The sequence below is a fragment of the Sturnus vulgaris genome, chromosome 8 (assembly GCF_052056855.1).
Source record: "Sturnus vulgaris isolate bStuVul1 chromosome 8, bStuVul1.hap1, whole genome shotgun sequence".
Lineage (NCBI taxonomy): Eukaryota > Metazoa > Chordata > Aves > Passeriformes > Sturnidae > Sturnus > Sturnus vulgaris.
The window spans coordinates 27,342,493-27,354,527 of NC_142250.1; the positions used below are offsets into that span (position 1 = coordinate 27,342,493).

The 12,035-nt window shown below is 38.8% G+C and overlaps 1 long non-coding RNA gene across 1 annotated transcript; it reads left to right on the forward strand.

The window, feature by feature from the left end:
* The first annotated feature begins 428 nt into the window (after positions 1-428).
* Positions 429-11,177, forward strand: LOC148223039 (uncharacterized). Its single transcript, XR_015805029.1, has 2 exons — positions 429-592; positions 10,333-11,177. It is a non-coding gene; the product is annotated as an uncharacterized LOC148223039 (long non-coding RNA).
* The last annotated feature ends 858 nt before the right edge of the window (positions 11,178-12,035 follow it).

A 12,035-nucleotide genomic window follows, 5' to 3' on the forward strand; every position in this document is an offset into this window, starting at 1 on the left:
GTTACCTCTGAAGGTCTCTCTAGAATTCTGTCAGTGCAGAAAACAGACTCACTTTGTATGTAGCCGATCTGACCTACGCTGGAATTTCCTTCATTCTGAAAGGCAGTTTGCCCCTGAAGCACCATTATGGATCACCAAGGCTAACAGCCCTGAGCAGGGACCTCACTCATCATTAGGCTGAAATTGGGATCACTGCGTGTGGCAGAGTTGGCACCACAGAGGCAAGGGTCCCTGTAAAGGAAGATTTGGCTCCCACACTCTTTCAAAAGTTTGCTGCTTATGTTCAACCACATGGGCAATTAAAACAGTGCCAGGGGCCTTTAGCACTTTGTGACAGAAAAACAAAGCCACAAAATGGTCTTTACACTTAACAACAGCCATCCCTTCCTGTCTGGAGAAGAGGGCTGTTTGCCATCCCTTTCCTTGCTGAAATACCTTTCCCCTTTCACAGCTTCAGGAGGCAATTTGTGCCCCAGGAGATGGGAAGCCTGGCCTCTCCAGCTCAGCAAGCAAGAATCAGGCAGTGGGAGATCACGGGGCAGTGTCTGCTGCACTGTGTGCTCCTGAGGTTGCCACTCAACTGGATACAGAGGTAAATCAATCCATTAACTTATCCTAACCAAGCTCCTAATTAGCTGCATATGTATAATCAGCATGCTCACAGGCTCTCGTCAGGGAATAGTGAGCTGATAGACACAAATTCGTTACTCTGCATCTGCTGCCAGATTTGGAAATCTGAAGTTTTTGAAAATGAATTAAAGCAACAAAACCCAACTAAATTTGTCAGCTGGCAATGTTCCTTGTGAGCAGATGGCTGGGAACACCTTTAGTGAAGAAAGCCACAGTCAGGATGAAGTTATATCTGAAGTGAGGAGTAGAGACCTTTCTCTCCTTTTCTGGGCTCTATATATGCATCGTGAAAGACAAAGAAGAGAAAAACTCAGTGCTTTAATTCCTAATACTAGGCAGAGCGTGGGATGGGGCTGAATTTTTGGATCCAAATCTTTTATATAGCCTGACTGAATTTGCATACTGAAAAGATGCTCCCCATAACCATTAACCCTGAGAATGATATGTGTAGAGGGCTGCAAGTCAAAGTAATTCCCTCATTTGTGTTAGAAATTATTGATTTTGTAGCTTACAATGATGTTTTTTCTTTGCAGCATGATTTTCATCTGAAACCATAATGTATTACTGAACTACTAAAAGAAGCCTGAATTGTTAATAAAGGAACTTGTAGAGATATACTCATGGGCTTCCCAGTGTATCAAAATTAGTGTTCTTATTTTATGTGGTTTTATTACATACTTTTATTCGATATGGATAAAATCATAGCTTTGCTTAGACTCCCTGAAAGTTTTAATCATGTGCCTTATAAAGTTCAGCCTTGCTGAATTACAGTATTAACATATTTTTCAGCTCATGTAGTTTTTGTTGGCTTTTTTTTTTTCTTCCCTAAATGCATGTTGAAAGAAAGAAGTTATCTTTATGGGCTCACTTATATTTGATTTTCCACAATTATGGGCTATTTTGTGATATTTTCCATGGTGATAGACTGTTCAATGATATGTGACCTTTTTTTCTGCTCTCTTTATCTCAGTTGAATATCTTAAATATTTCAGTTATGATTAGGAGAAAAAATTCATAGAAGACTCATCAAAATAAATATTAATCTTTCTATAAATCTTAACGTAGTCGTTATTAACTAAGTGTGAAAGCTGGAACCATAACTAAGAAAACAGGCTGAAAAAACCCCCAACACTACAAGCAAAAATATTGTTCAATGGTGACAAGACTCCACAGTTTAGAGCTGAGGGAATTTTAACTAATTTTAACAATATGGTTTAATCAGTTCAGTAACAAAACCTGTGAAGAAAAAAATCTTGGTTTTTTCATTAAACTAGGCAGTGAACAGGCATAGTTATGACAGAATTACATGAAAAAAATGAAACTTTTAAAAAAGATAGGTATTTTTTCTGTATTTTTGGAAGGCAAATGTATTATTAAATTTTCCTTCTTTTCACTGAAGAATATCAAGTTAGAAATTAATATTCTTCCCCAAGGAAATTTACTTTCAGTTGAAAAAACATTTCCTTTTAAAAATGTTTATTATTTCATGGCAGAAAATAATTAGTTAATCTCTAAATTTTCCCCTTGGAAAAATGAAATTTTGTGCCAAATAAATTTTGGGAAAAAAATCTGTTATGCTACCCCAAAGCGAAAAGGTTTTATAATTGAGGTAAAGATTTAATAGTTCTCTGGAGAGAAGCCTGATGCTTAAAAAGTGGTCAGTAATACTCTTAGTAGGAATTTTGAATGGTCATTTTCAGAGAACAAATCTAATTTATCCTAAAGTTGGAAGCAAATTTATCATCTGGTTGAGTCATTTCAATCGAGTTCTTTGCATCATCTTGTGTGTTAAAACAGCATCCAAGAAGTAATTTCAATTAGAAATGATCAAAACAAAACATTAGAAGATGAATTCTGGTTACTAAACTTCCTCTGGATTTTAGACAGACCTTTATGAAAAATAAAAAGGTTTTCATTTTCCAACTAATTTTATAGTGAGTTAATAATTTTGGGTCATGTTGATGACAAAAAAATGTCCACAATAATGACATTTCCAGGGCTTTCTAAACTAAACTTTATAGAAGCTCTAGTTCTGAGCAAAATTTCATATTAAATCTCTAAATTTGCAGGTGTTCACTCTGTATATTGGATAGAAAAAAGCATTGGTTCTGCTTAGAACCTGCTGGACATACTGGAGTGCAGATACATATTCTATTAATAAGGATTGACAGCAATGTGGCAGAATGAGAAGCAGATCCTTCAGGGAGCACTCAGCCATACCTTGCATTGTGCAGATGAAATAAAGGTTGTTCAGAGCTCATCTCCTGCCCAGGGCTGCGAGCAAACCATGCCAAGACACTCAAGTTAATGTGCACAGCTGGCAACGGGGACTTGCAGGACCTGTCCTTATTCAAAGGGAACTTGGTTCTGGCCACCCACCTGCTTGTCTGAGCGAGCTGATTGTCCAGGCAGCCACCCGAAATCCATTACTGGGATGAAAGGGAGCAGCTCTGGCAGTGAGAAATGGTGGATGAAATCTCTTCCATTCACACTTGTCTGAAATTCCATATGACTTGACAGAACTTTTGTCCAATTGATATATTTTGAGAAAAGAAATCAGTGCAATGCTTTTCCTCTTCAAACATCTAAACATTTTACAGAAAGGAGAGTGAAGAATCAAACTTTTATTATTACCAAGGGAAGAGTGGTGATTTAGGAATAGAGTGGTGTTCTGCTGAGTCAGATAGCAGTGGAGATCATGGACTTATGAGTCCTGCCTCCTACTTCATTGCTTCAGCAGAGTTGTATAAAATCCTCTATTCTTACCTGCATTATGTGAATTGTCAAGAGACTTTCAAAAGGTTTAAAGAATTAAAACATATTCTTTTCAGATAAATTATGTGTTGATTTCTTCTCTAGAGAGATTTTGGTTATTTGTGGCTGAGAAAAATTAAGTCTTAGAAGAAAGCACTTTTGTGGGTTGTTTTTGGTTCTATTTTACTATTTTGTTTGACAAAATAAACTTAGTTTTCATGTACCTTTATCTGACAGGATGCCTCCTTTGGTACCCACTTACAATCTATATTAAAATACAAAAGGGCTTAACCAGCTTTTCATTTTTCCACAGATAAGGCACACGATGAGGTGAGAGGAAGCGTTTGATGTTTCTCAGTCATTAATGAAATCCCCAATGCCCTGACATCCCCAATTAGTACACTCATCTGTTACCTCTGCTTTGCTCAGGAAGGCTGATGTATTATAAAAAGAAAACCAAGGCAAACTAGTTGCTGATTAAATAAGATTGTGCTTACACAGAAGGGAGAGTGCAGGGGGGAGTGAAAGGGAAACAAACAATCAGGAGTGTTAGAATTCCTGATTTATTCATCAGTGCACAGCTTCGGGCAGCTTTCCAAGCCCTGGCTGTGGGGAAATACTCTGACCAGTCATTCTGGAGGTCCTCAGACTGCTGTAAGCCACAGTTAGGTATATTGTGGGAGGAGGCAGCAAAGATGAAGGCACTTGTAAAATTTTCTAGAAGATGCTTTTCTTGACCAGGGAACTCACGTTTGTCTCCAAATAAAAATTTGTCAGCCAAAACTCACCTTGAATTCTGAGATTCTGTAAAGTGAGTAGATGCTTATGGTAATTTCTCAGCTCCCAGAGTTATTTTTTTATTTTTCTTTTATTTTTCTTTGCTGTCACCTTACAGGTAGTATTTTCAGACTGTGGCAGAGGATTAAATTAAAAAAAAAAATTAAAAATAAAAATAAAAAAGAAGAGAAACAAGAATTAGAAAACCTATTAAATAAGATTTATATGGTGTTAACAAGCATGAATACATTTGACAGATTCAATATAAAGGCATCCTTTTTTGGCTTACATTCATGAATCAAACCCTTAGCTTCTGGCTCTGAAATTCTGCCTAGTAGTAAATTTCACAGTTCGACTTGGAATAGATTCTTCGTGTTTTTTTGAAAGGGTCTTTAGACCACAGTCATATCTAAACTGAGAAAGCAAAGCTCTCCTTGCAATGAATAATTGCCTAAGTGATACTAAAACAAATACATGCTTACTTGCAATTCTCAGCCTAATAGAGTATTGTTGGGAGAACTGCCAATAATGCAAATAATGTAAATTAGAATGAGTAGAACCTATGCGTTATGAACCAGGTTTGGAACAAAGCTAGTGAGCTCATTTCACTCAGTCCTGGTGATAAATACTTCAGATCATTATTAAGCTTCTTTGGCAACCAATGTCAAATCAATAGTGCAATCAAGGGTAAATGCTGAAGAATACAGCTCAGCCATGTTTAATTTAACAGTATATATAGAAAACAGGACTTGTTTGGCAACAACAGGTTGGTAGGTTTACTCACTTTTTCGTGAACCACTTTACTGCTATTACAGTGAAATTTATCTTTGTAGTACTTCTGCAGAGCTACCTACATCTGAAGTGAAAAATAGGGGCTACCTATCAAGGTTCCCTCTTCTGTGGATGGAATTAGGCTTCTCTCATTCAGACATTTATTTTAGGATAGGACTGTTCAGCCTCCAGAGACTCCTCACCTTACAACTGCTTTACAATAAATGCCTGCCTTTAATGATGTAAGACATGTCTTGTGGTAGGGCCATGTTGTCAAACTATTTCTTCTGAGTTAGCTGCCTTAATTATCTCTTGATTTTGAAATGTAGCTTGTGTTCAGGGTATGTAATTAGTTCTTACAGTTGTCTCTGTTCATGGTAGTATTTTACCTTGCAAGCTTTGAACTGTTTGAGCTAAAAAAACAGATGAAAAGGACAGTAATATGTCAATTTACTGAATAATTCTGCTTGGAAGAGCCCTTTAGAATTCTTCTGCTCCAAAAAAGGCTCAAAGTTAGAAAAGCTCACTTGGAGTGTTGTTTAGCTAAATTCCAAAAATCCACATGGAAGCATAATCCAGAGCCTCTTGGCACTCTGGTAGGAGCTGCTGCCATGGTAGATTTTCTCAAAAAGTGAAATTCCCATTGCTGCAACTTGTGGCTCTTGTTCCTTTTCTGCACCCTGAAGTCTGCCTGTTTCTTTTGCTGAAAGCATTGACTGCCCAACTCCTGTTGAAAACAACAGGCAGCTCTTTTCTTAACCTCCCCTTGTGCAAGTTGACTGATTCATGTCTCTCCTCAGTTTGCATCAACGTGTCCATATCTCCTTTGAGTGAGTGGCCCACAACCAGATGCTACTCCAGAGGACAATTTAACCTATTGCCAAGTAGCAGAAAAAATTAATTCCTTGGATTTGCTGTTTATGTCCACTATTAATCCAGCCCGATACTCAGCCTTGGCTGCTATAAAGATGCCTTGCTGAGAAATATTCATTTTGCTGCCCACAGGCATTGCTGTGCCTTTTACTGCAGAACTGTTCCTTGTCCAGCCCAATAACCTGCTTGCATTTTTTCATGGGGGTTTTATGCCCTGGTGTGGGACATTGTGTTTGAGATTTTTTAACTTCCTGGAATCCCCATTGTCCTACATTTCTGTGACCTCTCCGAAGAGCAGCCCTACTCTCCAGGCTTTCTGCAGCTCCCTCTCCCCTGCCTTGTGAAATATCACCTGGGATTTGGCTGAGGGTGTGTTCTCACCTATCAAGCAGGTTGTTAATGAAGATATGAAATATCATTGTCCTATGACATTTAAGGAAAAACACTACATCCTTTGGACTTCAAACTGTTGTACCATTTGAACAATTCAGCCAGTTTTTCACCCATTTCACAGCCCACCTGTGCAGTCCCCCTGTCCCCAGTTTGGCTCCAAGGAAGCAAGCTCAGATGAACTATGGTCACCAGTCACCCTAAGTCAGTTACCATGTGATAGAGAGTTTTCCATCATCTGGGCGTGGAAGAGAGGGGGGTAAAGAATATTTTCCATCAGGAAGATTTGCACACAGAGAACAACTCTGCTTTCTGTTTTCCAGTTCATCAAAAGAAACACACAGTCTTCTGCTATGTGATAAACTCCACATATGAAAGGTTTAATAAGGCCATTTATATGATGGACAGCCCAGAGCAATTCACAGTAAGTGACAAAAGGTAGCTTAGGAGTGTGAAATCTAAACTTCTTTGTGGATCTGACCCGAAGAGACTTCTAAAAGCCCTACCTTGGGTGTCTAGCTTATCATTAGAAGCAACTCTGCTGCTGGAGGGGAGAGGAGCAAAATGAAAGTCCCTTTACCTTAGTGATCAGTAAAGATCCCGTGCTACTCCCAGGGCTCTAGGCACGTTTGAGTACAAGTCCTTTAAAATATCCCCTGCAGCTTCTGCTAAAGATCTGTCTACTTTTAGACTCTGAAATACTGTGCTCTGTTGGAGATTGTTGTATTTCTCTGGGGTTCAAAGCATTAGCCTACTAGGGGGCAAAAAAAAGCCAAAAGGAAAACATTATTGGTACATTACAATGTTTATCTCTGTTCACAAAGTTTTAACTATCCTTCAGAGAACAAACAAACAGAAAAGCCTTGATTCTAATTGCAGCTAATTTGCTATAAGGTGGATGCTTTATTGTCATTGCTTTTCATGTGAATTAGCCAAGTTTTACACGTATTGAAGTGATATCTGACCCAAGGAATCTATTATTAAAGCTGTTGAAGCTCTATCAAGAACATACCACAGCCTAGTAAGTGATCAGGGACTAATATGGCATAAACCAGCTCATAAGGCTAAAATACTCTTTGAAGCTTTAGAAGTGAGATTTCCCAGTGCAGTGACCTGACTGCCTCCATCAGTCACTGGAGGACGAGTCATTTCTTGTGTGCAGGGCAGACAGCTCGTTTCCCCCATTGCTTCTGGAGGGCACAGGGAGCTGCTCGTGCCTTGCCAGGACGATGTTTCCTCAGGAGGTTGTGGTTTATGTGCTTTGATCAGGAAAAAGTGCACAGCCCCTGCAGAGTCATCTGCCCTCTGGACAAAAACAGTGAGCCAGGTAACCTCAGTTGGACTGAAAGGCTCCAAGAGTGTGCATGAATTTTTGAGAAAGGGAGTTGTCTCTTTGTTTCCTCTACTTCTGTTTGTTTGTTTGTTTGTTTGTTTGTTTTTAGGGGAGAGTTTGTGGCTAAAGTAACAGCATTACAAACCTTTATGTAACATTTCTGCCTTCCACACAAGTCTCTAGTCCTGACTCATTGCTTTAATTTGACTCTTCCAAAGGCCTGTCCTGGCTTATCATTTTGTACTTATCTCTTGATACTGCACCAGTCAGGTGGATAGGGACCTATCCATGTGTCTGAGATGATTCCTGCTCTTCTTTGAAGAGGCTGCAAAGGCTGCTGAGCTAGTAGGGCACTTTGCTTTCTTCAATCCCACTGCAAAGCCCTTCTCTACTTCTTTCACCTGCTGGATCCACTCTTTGAAAGCTCTGCCTTAGTCACTTACTCTACAACAGACTGGGCAGGAAAAAAGGTTTTTCAGATGATCTCCCCAGTGGAGCTGGCACTAGGGGATTTTGTAACAACACTTTGAACTATGGTCTCTGTTATCCAAGAGGCTCCAAAGGACTTCTAAATTCATTAAGTCCTGAACCACTAGCATTGTTATCACTTTTTTGGAGATAAGAGCACCAAGCCTTAGAGCAAGCCCTGCAGGAAAATGACAGCCAGGACTGAGAATGGGGGTGTGTCACCCCCACGCTTCAGCAGTAACAAGAAGAACACATGGCTTTGTCAAGGCTGTTGATGTGACACTCTGCATTCTACATGGATTTCACATAACACTACATGATTTATTTTAGTGCAAATGTTCATGGCAAAGGTGCATAACATTGCATTTCAAAGGAAATTTATGATATTCGTAAGGCAAAACCACTTGAATATTAAATTATATTAACAATCTCAGTTTATATTGTACATAAGGATGAGGCTTTAGAATGTAAGGTAATTGCATAAATAATCTTCTTGTCCATTTCTCTATTTTGGCTTTTTAATTGCAAAGTCTAAAGATAGAACACAAAGTAGGGGGAAAAGAACTTGCATTTCAGTGCCAGAGATGAAGCCTCTACCACACTCCTGAGAGAGCTCACTCAATCATGGTAATCCATGTGTGCTCAGACAGATGTTGATGCTTGACAAAATTGACAGTAACCACAGAAGGACTCTTTGTTAGGATATACAACACTGCAAGTGCAGGGAACTGAATATTCTAGGAAGCTCATGATGAAAGGAAAATATGAATGTCCTGCACAGTCTTGCTTTGTGAGCACAAATCAACAGGCTGGAGGCTGCTTGCTATTCCAAAATCTGTCATGGATTTATAGTTCGACCTTGGGAATAGCTCTTCTTGTTTCCTTTACTACCTTTTGCATTACAAGAATAGGAGTGAATCAGAGTCAGATGAAATTATAATATGATTGAAAGCCAGAAAATGGCCTTTTCTTTGTCATACCACCCAAAGCTTAGGCTGTCCTGGTTATTGGGAAAGAGGCAGAAATAGTGCAGACCTCTCTTACTGGAGAAGTTTATGCTGCCTACTTTGAAATTGCAGCTTGCTCAGCTCCCAGCCACCAGCCACTGCTCCAACAATAAATCATCAAAATGATGTATTTGCTGGGATTAATGAAGTCGTGCCCAAATAGAAACGGCTGTTACAGTTCCAGGGAAATGGTGCCTCATGAGCAAGGCCATTGCTCAGGTGGAGATCACCTCTGAAGTTTTGGGAGGAAGCAGGAGAGTGTGTCTGGGCTGCCCAGCCCTGCCCACGGTGTGATCTGCAGCTCCACTCAGCCTGGCCCTGCTGCAGAGGCAGGGCTGCTCTCTGTGCAATGCCACATTCTGGGCATGTTCCTTCACTCCCTACAAATCACTTCGGGTGAGCCAACAGCCATTCCAGCCTTTCAAAGCAGCTTGTTCTTATTCCTCAAGAAAGTGTTTATAGCTAGGATTTAATAAGTCTGTAGTGCTTTACATTTTGAAAAAAAAAATCACATTCTGCCCAGCACAAGCTATGTAAACAAGAGCAGTGATTATACATTCAAGTGATGAAATGAATGTAATGTTTATACAGTAGGATAATAGAATATTTCTGATTCAATTGGTGGTTATTTGTCATAACCAATGGAATTTTTATTTTAGTGCAATAGGCTCTGACATTTTCACCCTGGAGTAATTGTGTTCACAAATTTGGTATCTCTCCAGTCTATCTCCTAGATATTCCAGACCAAGATTTTCATGCTGTGCAGCAATTAATTTTGTGAGGCTTCTATGTGTGTTGTGGGTTTTTTCAGAATTTCACTCTTTATATTCCCCTCACACAGTTCTTCAGCACAACTGAAACTGAACTCTATTGGTATTAACAATAGTGAAAGGCAATCTTTCTTAGCTAAAGTTAGAAATCTGGTTTTCTTCTTCCTTAAATCACTTTGATGATGGCAACTGCATGTAATAAAAACGGATGTGCGGTAATAATACATTTACTTCTTTACTGTCATATCATGTTTCGTTTTTCATCTCTCTCTTCATTTCTTCCATCTCTCTTGTTTTTGAAATATTCTCTTATCCTTTATTCAGTCCTTATCTGAGAGATTTGAAACACCTCTTTCTACCTTTCCTTTTTCCTCCCACACTTCACCTTTTTTCTCTCACTGTAAGAAACAAACCATCAGGCTCAGTAGGAGCATTAATAGGGAGACAGGCAGGACTGCCTAGAGCCTTTAATTAGAACCTTCCACATCTGAGTAGAATATAGATTTATGAAAGACTATGCATTTTGGTTGTTCATGTATTATTTTCTTTTTCTTCTCAGACAACACAGAAGGAATCAAAGTCTTCATTATGGATATGTCTACTGGACAAATCCAGTAAAACACCTAACAGACACATCACACAACTAAAGCAACTATGTGCTTGGAAGGAGCTGAGAAATCTGTGCAAGCAGCCGAGGAACCTGTTTTGTCTAACCACGGAGAAGATGGAGCCTCCTGGAACTCGCAAGTTTGAGGTGTTATAGGAGAGACTAAATATTATGAGGAAAGGCACATTAATGATGTATAATATGCACTCAATGAAGAACAGCTTTCTGCTGATTCTTTGCTATTGTCTTACGTATTTATAACTACATGGGACAAAGCAATAAACTTCTGCCACATCTTCCAGGTAACTATTGTGAGAGATCAAAAGCACTTCCCACCAAACAGGTTTTGTTACTGCCTTGTCACTGTTGCTGGAGGTCAGTGAGCTTATATGACTTGAGGCAACCCTCCTTGTGCTCAGAACATGTCCAATTGTGTTTTAATCCCTTTACAAGTCTCTTTGTGGCATCTGTAATGGATTTTTTTGTTTTATTTTTAACACTTCCTCTTCATACTAACAGGAGGATTGCAAAGGTGTACTATCTGTAATATCTATAAGAAAACAATAGGTCCAGGACCCAGAACAAATGACTTTGTTATCTTTTCACTGTTTCTTTCCTTTTTCATATAGAAAAATATTGTTGTATAGGATAGATGATGAAGATACATCAATATCCTGGCTTGGTCCATGCACAAAATTCAGGGCTAGTGTGTATACAAATGCCAGCTTTTGTGGTAGGAATATTTAGACTGTAAATGAAGAATAAAAAAAAAAAAAAAAAATCTGGGGGCTAATGAATGTACATCAGTACTGTGGATTTAGTTTGATGCTTCTGGAGGACATCTGCCTTACAGTCTGTTAATGAGTGAGGAGTTACTCCTGCCAGTGAGGAAAATATTCATGCTGCTTTCCACAGATGGAAAAAGTGACTGTTAATGTGGGCATTCATAAAGGCTACTCTCACAAGGGTAATACTAATCTGTTTTATTGCCCAGAGCATAACCCAGCATGGGTTTTCAGGGTGACTCTTTTGAGAAGTTTCTATCTTCCTTTTGACAAAGAAAAGAGTATAGAATGTAGATCTTGGGAACAACCTACGACAAGATTTCTTTTCCTTGGCTCAGTTCCTAGATTTCAAGGATGACAATTGACAGGATGTATCAAGAAGCTAACTTTAATTAAAGAAGGCAAACAGGAAGAAAGTGTTACCAGGCGTGGGTGAACAATATGGTACTCTCCCCCAAGTAGTTTTGAGAAAACTTTAAAAAGTATTTTTACTAATGTTTCCAAGGAGAATGTGGAAACTCAAAACTTTAACCTATTTTTTTCAAGTTACAATACACCTAGAATGGTTTTAGTTTACAAAAAAATCACACGACAAAATTAAAATTTTGTTCAAAGGTAAATTTTTGCATGGCCCATACCCTCTCCTGATTATTAATTTTAAAGTACTAAAATGGATTTTGTGTTTCAAAAAAACCCAAAAGCTTTCTGATGGAAAGATTATCACAGCTTTTTTCCTTTATGTCTGTGTTAGGACTTGAAGACAAAGCAAGGGCAGATGAGGTCTCTAAGGTTGGGATAACTCTGCTGTGTGGCTAAATCTGTTTATTCATCTGTATGACTCAGAGGACTCATGTCTATCCATTCTAAATA